Here is a 12,752-nt window from a genome sequence, read left to right as displayed (position 1 = left end):
CCTCTCAGTCTTTTCTTTTGCAGGCTAAACATTCCCAAATCCTGTAACTGTTCCTCATAGGACAGGGTTTGCAGACCGGTCACCATTCTGGTCAGTCTTCTCTGAACTTGCTCCAGTTTGTTGATGTCTTTTTTAAAATGTGGCACCTAAAACTGGACACAGTATTCCCGATGAGGTCTGACCAAAGAGGAGTAGAGGGGGATAATGACTTCACGTGATCTATGCTTCTGTTAATACATCCTAGAATTGCATTTGCCTTTTTTGCTGCTACATCACATTGTTGACTCATATTCAGTCTTTTTCACATGTGCTGTTATTTAACCCTATTCATCCCATTCTGTATATGCTTTTTTATTTTTTATTGCCCAGATGTAGTACTTTAAATTTTTCCCTGTTAAAACCATTCTGTTAGTTGCTGCCCACTGCTCCAGTTTATTTATATCTTTTTGAATCCTCTCTCTCTCTTCTCTAGTATTAGCTATCCCTCCTAGCTTTGTGTCATCAGCAAATGTAATCAGTTTACCCTCAATCCCTTCATCTAAATCATTGATAAAGATGTTGAACAATACAGGGCCCAGGACAGAGCCCTGTGGTACCCCACTTGAGACATTCTTCCAACTGGATGTGCAGCCATTTACGACCACTCTTTGGGTCTGATCACTAAGCCAGTTATGAATCCACCTAACAGTTGCCTTGTCCATTCCATACTTAGTCATTTTTTCAATAAGGATTGTGTGAGATACTTTGTCAAATGCTTTGCTGAAGTAAAGATATACTATATCTACAGCATTTCCCTGATCCACCCAGTCAGTGATATACTTTATTTATTCGCATAAAAAGATATACGTGCCAGTAATAAGGCCTTTACAATAGAAGAGAAGGGAGAAATACTGCGGCCAATACAGGGGTACGCATGATGACACTGCGTCCAAAAATCATAAATGTGCACATCAGCATTAAAGTGTAACAGGGCAAGTCCTAAGCAATATCTTTACACAAAAGAATGAGCAAATATACAATGAGATGATGCATAACAATAATCAAATCATTATGCCCATGCATAGTATTGTAAGTATCGCTTACCCATAGTCGTTACAGGGAGGTACACTGACGCACCAGCGACTATGGGTAAGCGATACTTACAATACTATGCATGGGCATATTGATTTGATTATTGTTATGCATCATCTCATTGTATATTTGCTCATTCTTTTGTGTAAAGATATTGCTTAGGACTTGCCCTGTTACACTTTAATGCTGATGTGCACATTTATGATTTTTGGCCGCAGTGTCATCATGCGTACCCCTGTATTGGCCGCAGTATTTCTCCCTTCTCTTCTATTGTAAAGGCCTTATTACTGGCACGTATATCTTTTTACGCGAATAAATAAATTATATATTGCTTTTTACTGGATGGTGTTTTTTGCTCCGTTTTTTCTCTGTTTTGTACATTCGTAGTGGGAGCATTTCCATTTTTCCACTTGTTGATAGGCACCATGCCTTAGTCTTCGGATTGAAGTTGTATCTTCAGTAATGATTATAAATAATTTGTGCTTATTTTGCCTTATTCGTTCTCATAGATAGATAATAGATAGATATTAAAAAAATGGAGGCAGCACACCATTCAAAGTGAAAAAAATAGAAGTGATTCTGTTTAATAGCCCATCATGGTGACATTTCGGCTCACACTGAGCTTGTATAGACAGATAGAGATAGACAGATAGATAATAGATAGATGATAGATAAGGGACAGATCGTTAGATAGATAATAGATAGATCGTTAGATAGATAATAGATAGATCGTTAGATAGATAATAGATAGATGGTAGGTGATGTGCGCTGTAGTTGTGATCCCTCCACCTCAGCCAAAACGCAAAAACTGACTGGAATGGAGAAGGTCAGTAATATCTGTGTTCAGTTTTGGATTGAGGTGCTAAGGGCCCACCAGAAATCAACTCCAGGGCCCCACGTTTCAGCTACATGTAAATGTGACATCATCCTCAATCACAAATTTGTACAACAATTAGTGACGAGGGAACGTGCTGGGATAAGGTGTTATCTGAGCATGCTCGGGTGCTAACCGAATGTCTCAGGCATGCTCAAATAATATGTTTGAGTCCCCGTGGCAGCATGTCTTGTGGATGTTTGATAGCTTCAACACATGCAGGGATTGACTAACAAACAGGGAATCCCTGCATGTGTTGTGCCTGTCGAACAGCAACAAGACACAGCCATATTTTTTGAGCACGCCGAAGACACTCGGATAGCACCTGAGCATGCTCAGATAACACCTTATCCCAACATGTTCGCTCATCACTAATAACAATGAACTGAGTAGATTAAAGAAACAACAACCATAACAAAATGAATGGATTGTAACGCCTCGTAGCATTGTTAGAAGCTATCATTTACTGTCTTGTACAAGTCTATAAAAAGTCCCATAAAATGCAGACAGAACAAAATGTATTCATCTGATGCATTCCTCCAAAATGACTCACAGCAGAATAGGAAACGCAAGCGTTTTCAAGCTCAAGCTTCAGCCACGTCACATAATCTACAATCTGCATTCAGTGCCCAGCTATAACGGGAGACAGAGTTTATAGGTTAGGTAGCATAAGATCCCATGTAGACCAAACAATGAGCCTGATTCTAGAATGACAGCAGTGACATCCTCAGTGTTAGGGCTCATGCCAGGGCTGCCACTAGGAATTTCGGGGCCCCATACTGGCAAAATTTTTGGGGCCCCCTTTAGACTCCGCCCAGGCTCCATCCAGCCCCGCCTCCACCACTCGAACTGTCCACAGTCCCACCGCTCTCTCTTGGATAAACTCCACTTCTCACCTATCACACATTAACAGTTCCCATCACCAGGTCACACATATAGCCAGCAGCTTTTGCTTTGGCCAAAAGATTGTTTTAAGTCGCCACCATAACAGGGTAGACACTTTTGGTCAGGCCCTACTCTACTGTAACCTATTAAATATTTGTTAAAATATGCAATACAATTTAGGTATATTTTTATTTATTTTTCAATTTTTTAAAATGACCAATAATATCACATACAAGGAACAAATACCACCGCACCATGTCCAGACCACAACTTACCACCACATACAAGGAACAAATACCGCTACACCATGTCCAGACCACATATTACCACCACATAGTGACCTATAATAAGACATACAAGGAACAAATACCGCCATACCATGACCAGACCACATATTACTACCATAGTGACCGAATAATATCACATACAACGAACAAATACCACCGCACCATGAACAGACCGCAAATTACCACCACAAAGTGACCAAATAATAGAATATACAAGGGACAAATACCACTGCACCATGCCCAGACCACATATTACCACCACATGGAGACTGAATACTACAATACTGACATTAATTAAAAAAACATAATACTATGACCATAAGAGACATTATACACACAAGATCTGTACTTAGTATGCAGTGTCTGTGTACAGGTAATATAGTGATCAATGACATTATACACAGGAGCTCTGTATATAATGTACAGGTAACACAGTGATCACCGGTGACATTATACACAGGACCTCTGTACATAGTGTCAGTGTACAGGTAACACACTAACTCACCAGTGATGTCTCTAGGTGAAGTCCTTCATCTTTGGTTTTCATCTTTCATCCAGCACAGATCGCCATCACGTCTTCCAGCCAGGACTTGTCTCTGCAGGAAATAACACAGTTATCTAGAGCTCCGCTTGCAGAACACATTACTTATTTTTTCCCAACTTCTACATTACACCACATGAAGAAAAAAAGGCGACATAGTATCACTCTGCACAGTAACAGGACCGCCCCCCCATTTACAACAGTATCCTCAAGAAAATAAAATAAATACATCACTGCAGTAATAATATCCCTTAATCAGCCCCTATGGTAATAATATCCCCCATCCTGACCCCCGTGTGTCTCATTCCTGGCTTTAGCCATATGTTCTCCCATCCCACCCTCATCAGTATCCATTCTGCCCCATATGATCTCCCCTCCTGACCAATCTGTCTAAATCGTATCCATCCTGCCCCATGACCCTGCTCCATCTGTCTCCAATCATGCCCAGTGTCTCACATTCTGCCCCCTCCTGTGTCTCACTGTCACATTCTGCCCCCTCCTGTGTCTCACTGTCACATTCTGCCCCCTCCTGTGTCTCACTGTCACATTCTGCCCCCTTCTGTGTCTCACTGTCACATTCTGCCCCCTTCTGTGTCTCACTGTCACATTCTGCCCCCTCCTGTGTCTCACTGTCACATTCTGCCCCCTCCTGTGTCTCACTGTCACATTCTGCCCCCTCCTGTGTCTCACTGTCACATTCTGCCCCCTCCTGTGTCTCACTGTCAAATTCTGCCCCCTCCTGTGTCTCACTGTCACATTCTGCCCCCTCCTGTGTCTCACTGTCACATTCTGCCCCCTCCTGTGTCTCACTGTCACATTCTGCCCCCTTCTGTGTCTCACTGTCACATTCTGCCCCCTCCTGTGTCTCACTGTCACATTCTGCCCCCTCCTGTGTCTCACTGTCACATTCTGCCCCCTCCTGTGTCTGTCACATTCTGCCCCCTCCTGTGTCTCACTGTCACATTCTGCCCCCTCCTGTGTCTCACTGTCACATTCTGCCCCCTTCTGTGTCTCACTGTCACATTCTGCCCCCTTCTGTGTCTCACTGTCACATTCTGCCCCCTCCTGTGTCTCACTGTCACATTCTGCCCCCATGTCCAGCATTCTGCCCCAGTGTCTTGCATTCTACCCCCAGCGTCCACCATTCTGCCCGCAGCGTCCAACATTCTGCCCCAGCTCACAGCCTGCCCCCATGTCCAGCATTCTGCCCCCAGCGTCCAGCATTCTGCCTCAGTCTCCAGCATTCTGCCCCAGCTTCGAGCATTCTGCCCCATGTCCAGAATTCTGCCCCAGCGTCCAGTATTCTTCTGCCCCATGTCCAGCATTCTGCCCCGTCTCACAGGCTGCCCTCATATCCATCATTCTGCCACCAGCGTCCAGCATTCTGTCCCCAGCGTCCAGCATTCTGCCCCATGTCCATTCTGCCCCCAGTGTCCAGCATTATGCCCCATGTCCAGCATTCTGCCCCATGTCAATTCTGCCCCCAGTGTCCAGCATTATGCCCTATGTCCAGCATTCTGCCCCAGCGTCCAGCATTCTGCCCCAGCGTCCAGCATTGTGCCCCATGTCCATTCTGCCCCCAGCATTCCTGCCCCATGTCCAGCATTCTGCCCCCAGCATTCTGCCCCCAGCATCCAGCATTCTGCCCCCAGCATTCTGCCCCCAGCGTCCAGTATTCTGCCCCCAGCATTCTGCCCCCAGCGTCCAGCATTCTGCCCCCAGAATTCTGCCCCCAGCATCCAGCATTCTGCCCCCAGCATTCTGCCCCCAGCGTCCAGCATTCTGCCCCCAGCATTCTGCCCCAGCGTCCAGCATTCTGCCCCATGTCCATTCTGCCCCCAGCATTCCTGCCCCATGTCCAGCATTCTGCCTCCAGCATTCTGCCCCCAGCATCCAGCATTCTGCCTCCAGCATTCTGCCCCCAGCGTCCAGCATTCTGCCTCCAGCATTCTGCCCCCAGCGTCCAGCATTCTGCCCCCAGCGTCCAGCATTCTGCCCCCAGCATTCTGCCCCCAGCGTCCAGCATTCTGCCCCCAGAATTCTGCCCCCAGCATCCAGCATTCTGCCCCCAGCATTCTGCCCCCAGCGTCCAGCATTCTGCCCCCAGCGTCCAGCATTCTGCCCCCAGCATTCTGCCCCCAGCGTCCAGCATTCTGCCCCCAGAATTCTGCCCCCAGCATCCAGCATTCTGCCCCCAGCATTCTGCCCCCAGCGTCCAGCATTCTGCCCCCAGCATTCTGCCCCAGCGTCCAGCATTCTGCCCCATGTCCATTCTGCCCCCAGCATTCCTGCCCCATGTCCAGCATTCTGCCCCCAGCATTCCTGCCCCATGTCCAGCATTCTGCCTCCAGCATTCTGCCCCCAGCATCCAGCATTCTGCCTCCAGCATTCTGCCCCCAGCGTCCAGCATTCTGCCTCCAGCATTCTGCCCCCAGCGTCCAGCATTCTGCCCCCAGCGTCCAGCATTCTGCCCCCAGCATTCTGCCCCAGCGTCCAGCATTGTGCTCCGGGCCCCCTGGATAGCCGCTCTCAAAAAAAAAAAAATTCTTCTTACCTTGTTATCTGGCTGTGCTCCAGCGGCGAGGCTCCCTCCCTCTCCCAGACCCACGTGGCACACTGACTGAATGAGGAAGTGGAGGAGCAGAGCAGTGTGTGACGTCAGGTGAGGGCGGAGCTGTGGCTGGACCATTGTGCAGGGGGGGATTTCGGCGCTGGCTGGACCATGGTGCGGGGGGGGCCTGCCCGAGGGGCCCGGGGGGCCCGGCAGGCGCTGAGTCTGAATTTAAAATAAAGCTGCAGAAGCCTGTATAAAATGTAGGGGGGCCCCAGCGCGGATCGGGCTGCCAGCATGGTCGGGCCCCCCTAATCACCGGGCCCCATACACATGTAAGGCCTGTCATGCCCTGATGGCGGCCCTGGCTCATGCAGACGAGCGTATAAATAGAACGTGTTCTGTCCGTTTTTTTATTATCTGCCCTGCTGACGTCACGTTGACAGAGCGGCGGCTTCATTTCTGCTCTGCTCTGTCGACAGGGTGGGACTGCCAACATCATCCTGATTGACAGCTGGTTCCCTGCTTTCACACTCCGTCAGCAGAGCAGGGCAGAAAAGAAGCCGCTGGCAGAGGCAGCTGAATTGCCGGCATTAGCGGTCTGTGACTGCTCTGTACCAGCTAAGAATGGCACCAGGACAACAGGCAGGTAGGTAGAAACTACTGCATGTGAAGCTGCTAATGCCCTTTAAAGGTGACTTGTCGTTTATAATAAATGTTTGGCTTTTCACCAAGTGTAAGTCCCGCCGTTCTCCTGAACCCGGCGCTGTTTTTCTTTTGTTCCTGCTCCTCTCCGATCCTGAGATATGGCCCTTTCTTTCCTTTATATAAATCTACTTTATGCAGTCCAGGGGGCGTGGTCCTCACCTCTTTCCTGTAGATGTCTACATGAGGACCACACCCCCTGGGCTACATAGAGTAGATTTATATAAAAGAAAGAACGGACCATATCTCAGGAACGGAGAAGAACAGGAACAAAAGAAAAACACAGTATTCAGGACAACAGCGGCATTTACACCATGCAAAAAAAATTACATATTTATAGCAAGTGATTAACTCCCTTGAAATGGAGCTAAACATCAATATCCTTTTAAAAAGGTTGCTAACTTATAGACCAGCCATCTACAGGTCACAGCAGCTAAGCTTCAGTTCAATTAATAAAAATATTTCTGCCGTATAACACAGCCGAGTGCTTTCCGAGTTTTAATAGAGAGTACTAGGACCAATGTTATAGTATGGGGCAGTGCAAATCAGCGATTCAGCATATATAAGTAAATTTGACATCCGTTACTGGTAGCTTATGACTTCAGGGGTGCGGTTTACAGAACAAGAGGAAAGGAGCTATTACATTTTATATATACAGTGGGGCAAAAAAGTATTTAGTCAGTCAGCAATAGTGCAAGTTCCACCACTTAAAAAGATGAGAGGCGTCTGTAATTTACATCATAGGTAGATCTCAACTATGGGAGACAAACTGAGAAAAAAAAATCCAGAAAATCACATTGTCTGTTTTTCTTTCATTTTATTTGCATATTATGGTGGAAAATAAATATTTGGTCAGAAACAAAATTTCATCTCAATACTTTGTGATATATCCTTTGTTGGCAATGACAGAGGTCAAACGTTTTCTGTAAGTCTTCACAAGGTTGCCACACACTGTTGTTGGTATGTTGGCCCATTCCTCCATGCAGATCTCCTCTAGAGCAGTGATGTTTTTGGCTTTTCGCTTGGCAACACGGACTTTCAACTCCCTCCAAAGGTTTTCTATAGGGTTGAGATCTGGAGACTGGCTAGGCCACTTCAGGACCTTGAAATGCTTCTTACGAAGCCACTCCTTCGTTGCCCTGGCGGTGTGCTTTGGATCATTGTCATGTTGAAAGACCCAGCCACGTTTCATATTCAATGCCCTTGCTGATGGAAGGAGGTTTGCACTCAAAATCTCACGATACATGGCCCCATTCATTCTTTCATGTACCCGGATCAGTCGTCCTGGCCCCTTTGCAGAGAAACAGCCCCAAAGCATGATGTTTCCACCACCATGCTTTACAGTAGGTATGGTGTTTGATGGATGCAACTCAGTATTCTTTTTCCTCCAAACACGACAAGTTGTGTTTCTACCAAACAGTTCCAGTTTGGTTTCATCAGACCATAGGACATTCTCCCAAAACTCCTCTGGATCATCCAAATGCTCTCTAGCAAACTTCAGACGGGCCCGGACATGTACAGGCTTAAGCAGTGGGACACGTCTGGCACTGCAGGATCTGAGTCCATGGTGGCGTAGTGTGTTACTTATGGTAGGCCTTGTTACATTGGTCCCAGCTCTCTGCAGTTCATTCACTAGGTCCCCCCGCGTGGTTCTGGGATTTTTGCTCACCGTTCTTGTGATCATTCTGACCCCACGGGGTGGGATTTTGCGTGGAGCACCAGATCGAGGGAGATTATCAGTGGTCTTGTATGTCTTCCATTTTCTAATTATTGCTCCCACAGTTGATTTCTTCACTCCAAGCTGGATGGCTATTGCAGATTCAGTCTTCCCAGCCTGGTGCAGGGCTACAATTTTGTTTCTGGTGTCCTTTGACAGCTCTTTGGTCTTCACCATAGTGGAGTTTGGAGTCAGACTGTTTGAGGGTGTGCACAGGTGTCTTTTTATACTGATAACAAGTTTAAACAGGTGCCATTACTACAGGTAATGAGTGGAGGAAAGAGGAGACTCTTAAAGAAGAAGTTACAGGTCTGTGAGAGCCAGAAATCTTGATTGCTTGTTTCTGACCAAATACTTATTTTCCACCATAATATGCAAATACAATGAAAAAAAAACAGACAATGTGATTTTCTGGATTTTTTTTTCTCAGTTTGTCTCCCATAGTTGAGGTCTACCTATGATGTAAATTACAGACGCCTCTCATCTTTTTAAGTGGTGGAACTTGCACTATTGCTGACTGACTAAATACTTTTTTGCCCCACTGTATATAATACGGAAACGTAGGGAGTGTTTATAAAAATATACAAAGATGATATAAAAATGGAACAAAACTATACGGTATATACAATTACACAAAATAAAAGGAATGACGAAAGAAAATTACTAAACCTAGTGTCACGGAAATGGCTCAGAGCTTAGCGGAGGGATCTACTCCTTAGGAAAATGGACAGAACCCACAGCAAGCTGTACCTTCCTCATATGTGGGATGCTTGTGGGATGTGCTATGTCTGTTTGAATTTTAAGAGATCCTTAACTTCTAGAATATCTTTGCACCTGGGGGTCCTAGGAGGTAGAAATTGTCATCATGTTTCCTATTGCAATTTTACAATTCTAAAGATATGAAATATGGCATGGATAGCATCATCCATCCGAACAATATTAAGTTGAAGGGTTTAGAGTGGTCATACGGTAATGTGAATGTGTTATGTTTATCCCCTCACTGCGACCCCAAAATATATTTCCCATAAATATTAGATTAATGCAAACTGCAATATTCCTCACTGACCACTGGCTCCAAAGTATCGCAGGCAAGCTCTTTGAACAGAGGAAGCTTTTGCCTCAAAAGTGTACTTCACCTCTGAGTAAACAAATCCTTGTTCTAGTGACTGGTTCTCAGAGCAGATCTCTGCTGTAATTACCTGGTTGTTGCAGGAGGTCCCAACTTCAATGTAGGTTCAAGTGTCAGCTCTTTCTCACTTCCCCAGCTATAATAATCCCATATCTTCAATGTGAGGTCCTACCTCATTGAAAATTGAAGTGTCAGCTCTTTCTCACTTCCCCAGTTACATTTAATCCGATATGTTCAATGTGATTGGGGTACGTCCCCTCTCCGGAGATGTCTTTTTGGATTTTAATTTTTCTCTATGGCAAATAAGCGTTCTGGATTCATGGGAAATCCAACAAGCCTTGCCAAAGTCTACTGGCAGTAAGATATTCCTGAAGGTTTATTGTATGAAAATAGGCAAAGAGATATGGAGGGACATAGTGCAGCAACAGAGGGTGAAGAAGTATAATTTATAACTAGACCCTGGATTCTGGGGTCCAAAGAACCTTCTGTCAGATATAAAAATACAAGATTATACCTGCTATATGGTAGGTGGAGGTTCAGTTGCAAAACCAGCATTGGAGCCCAAGAGCTATGAAAGGGACTTATCACTTGCCACAGATAAATATTTTCCCCCCTGGTGTAAATGCTGCTGTTTTCCAGAATACGGCGTTGTTTTTCGGTTGTTCCTGCGATATTGCTCTCTCTACTCCCTGTATATTTAGAGGCTTGTTAGCCAAGTGGGTGTAGGCATCAGCTCTTCTTTGTGAGTGCATTCCTGAAGTTCACACCCACTTGTAACAAGACTAGATTTATATACAGGAAAGATAGGGCCATATCTCAGGAACGGAGAGGAGCAGGAACAAAGGAAAGACAGCGCCGGGAAAAACAGCTGCCAATGGGACGAGACACCAGGTTGAGACCCATTACAGTCTACAGCCAGACTTGAAATCTCTTCTAATAAGTGAGGAAGAAGGAAGCTATAGGGGAACTTTTCCAAGGTTAGTGGGAGAGATTTGCATTTGCATGTATTACCATATGGATTTTCTCGCAGTTTTTTCAGTGGTACAAGTGTGAACAAAGCCTAACTATTCTGGACAGAATAGATAATAGGCTCATCAATAGCATTTTTCCTTGTCCATCCGGCAACGTTGTTGTGGTCCGCATGCCGCAGCGCTCCTCCTCCATACACAGAGCAGGAACTGCTGGTTAAATACAACACATTCTCAAATCCATTGTACAATTCCTGTCTTCACCTATGAAAAGAAGTGAAATCCAGCCTGTACCAGCAAACAGCGAGAACTGAACAGGCAGGGGGTGCAGCTATATGAGGCGTGGAGGTAAATGAAGTACCCGGCCCCGATGTGTGAGAGCCCCCAATGGCTTCTCTGCCATTTGAAAAGATGCCGGTGTTATAAATGCTTTATAGTAAGAGTGCATAGTAGGTGGGGGCACTGTAATTGTGCATAGTAGGTGGGGGTCCCTGTAATGGTACAAAATAGGTGGGGTCTTAGTAATGGTACTACATAGTAGGTGGGGCCCTGTAATGGTACATAGTACATGGGGGGAGGGCTGTAATGGTACATAGTAGATGGGGGGGGCCCTTAATAGTACATAGTAGGTGGAGATCATGCAATGGCACATAGTAGTTGGGGATCTCTGTAATGGTGCATAGTAGGTTGGGGACCCTGCAATGGTACATAGCAGGTGGGGGGGCCTGTAATGTTACTGTAATGGTACATAGTCGGTGGAGATCATGTAATGGTACATAGTAGGTGGGGGGCCCTGTAATGGTGCATAGTAGGTGGGGGGCCCTGTAATGGTGCATACTAGGTGGGGGCCCTGTAACGGTACATAGTAGGAGGGGGCCCTGTAATTGTACATAGTAGGTGGGGGCCCTGTAATGGTACATAGTAAGTAGGGGGCCTGTAATGGTACATAGTAGGAGGGGGCCCTGTAATTGTACATAGTAGGTGGGGGCCCTGTAATTGTACATGGTAGGTGGGGGCCCTGTAATGGTACATAGTAAGTAGGGGGCCTGTAATGGTACAGAGTAGGTAGGGGGGACTGTAATGGTACATAGTAGGTGGGGGGGACTGTAATGGTAGATAGTAAGTGGGGGGTCCTGTAATGGTACATAGTAGGTGGGGGCCTGTAATGGTACATAGTGGGGGGGGCTCGGTAATGTTACTTAGTAGGTGGAGATCATGTAATGGGTACATAGTAGGTGGGGACCCTGTATATTGTGTATAGTAGGTGGGGAGGGTCATGTAACAGATTTTGTGTCAGGGCATCAGGTGTGTTGCTTACATCTGACCGCCTTTAAGGATGGCCATAAATATGGTTATTGTCACGTCGCCCTCGGACTCGGAGCCTGCTGTCCCGACCTCGGCCACTAGGAGACGCCGGACTGTCACGTCGCCGTCGGACTCGGGGCCTTCTGTTCCGGCCTTGGCCACTAGGAGGCGCCGTGGTTCGGCCCTGAGTAATGGCGGTGACAGAGAAGGGGCCCCTGCGCAGGCATCTGATGGACGCAGGCTCCGCTCCTCAGTCGGTCGTGGAAGGGTTGGTGCATCGCCATCTGGCCTGCTCCTGGGGGCGGCCCTGATGACATCAGCAGTCTGGGAGCCTGTGAGAAATGACCTGATCCCTCAAATACTTTGGGACTGGTCTTGCAAGCCGCCGGATATATTCTCGATTCCCCTATGTGCTACTGTGTGATTGACTATTGTTTGACTCTGACCTCAGCCTGGATTTCTGACCCCTCTTGCCTGACGATTTTGTACTTCTGCTATTCTCCCGGTTTGTGACCTTGGCCTGGATATTCGACTCTGCTACTGCCTGCCGTTTTTGCACCTTTACCGCCCTCCCGTTTTGTGACCTTGGCCTGGACTCTCGACTCTCCCACTGCCTGACGTTTCTGTACCTCCACTGCTCGCCCGGTTTCTGACTACGATTTTGGCTCCCCGCCTTCTTCACTATTGGCGACCGTTCTGCTCTGGCGCACTGCTTCTAC

The sequence above is a fragment of the Dendrobates tinctorius genome, unplaced genomic scaffold (assembly GCF_039654945.1).
Source record: "Dendrobates tinctorius isolate UK_male_01 unplaced genomic scaffold, ASM3965494v1 ptg000020l, whole genome shotgun sequence".
Classification (NCBI taxonomy): domain Eukaryota; kingdom Metazoa; phylum Chordata; class Amphibia; order Anura; family Dendrobatidae; genus Dendrobates; species Dendrobates tinctorius.
This window is presented reverse-complemented; position numbering follows the sequence as displayed.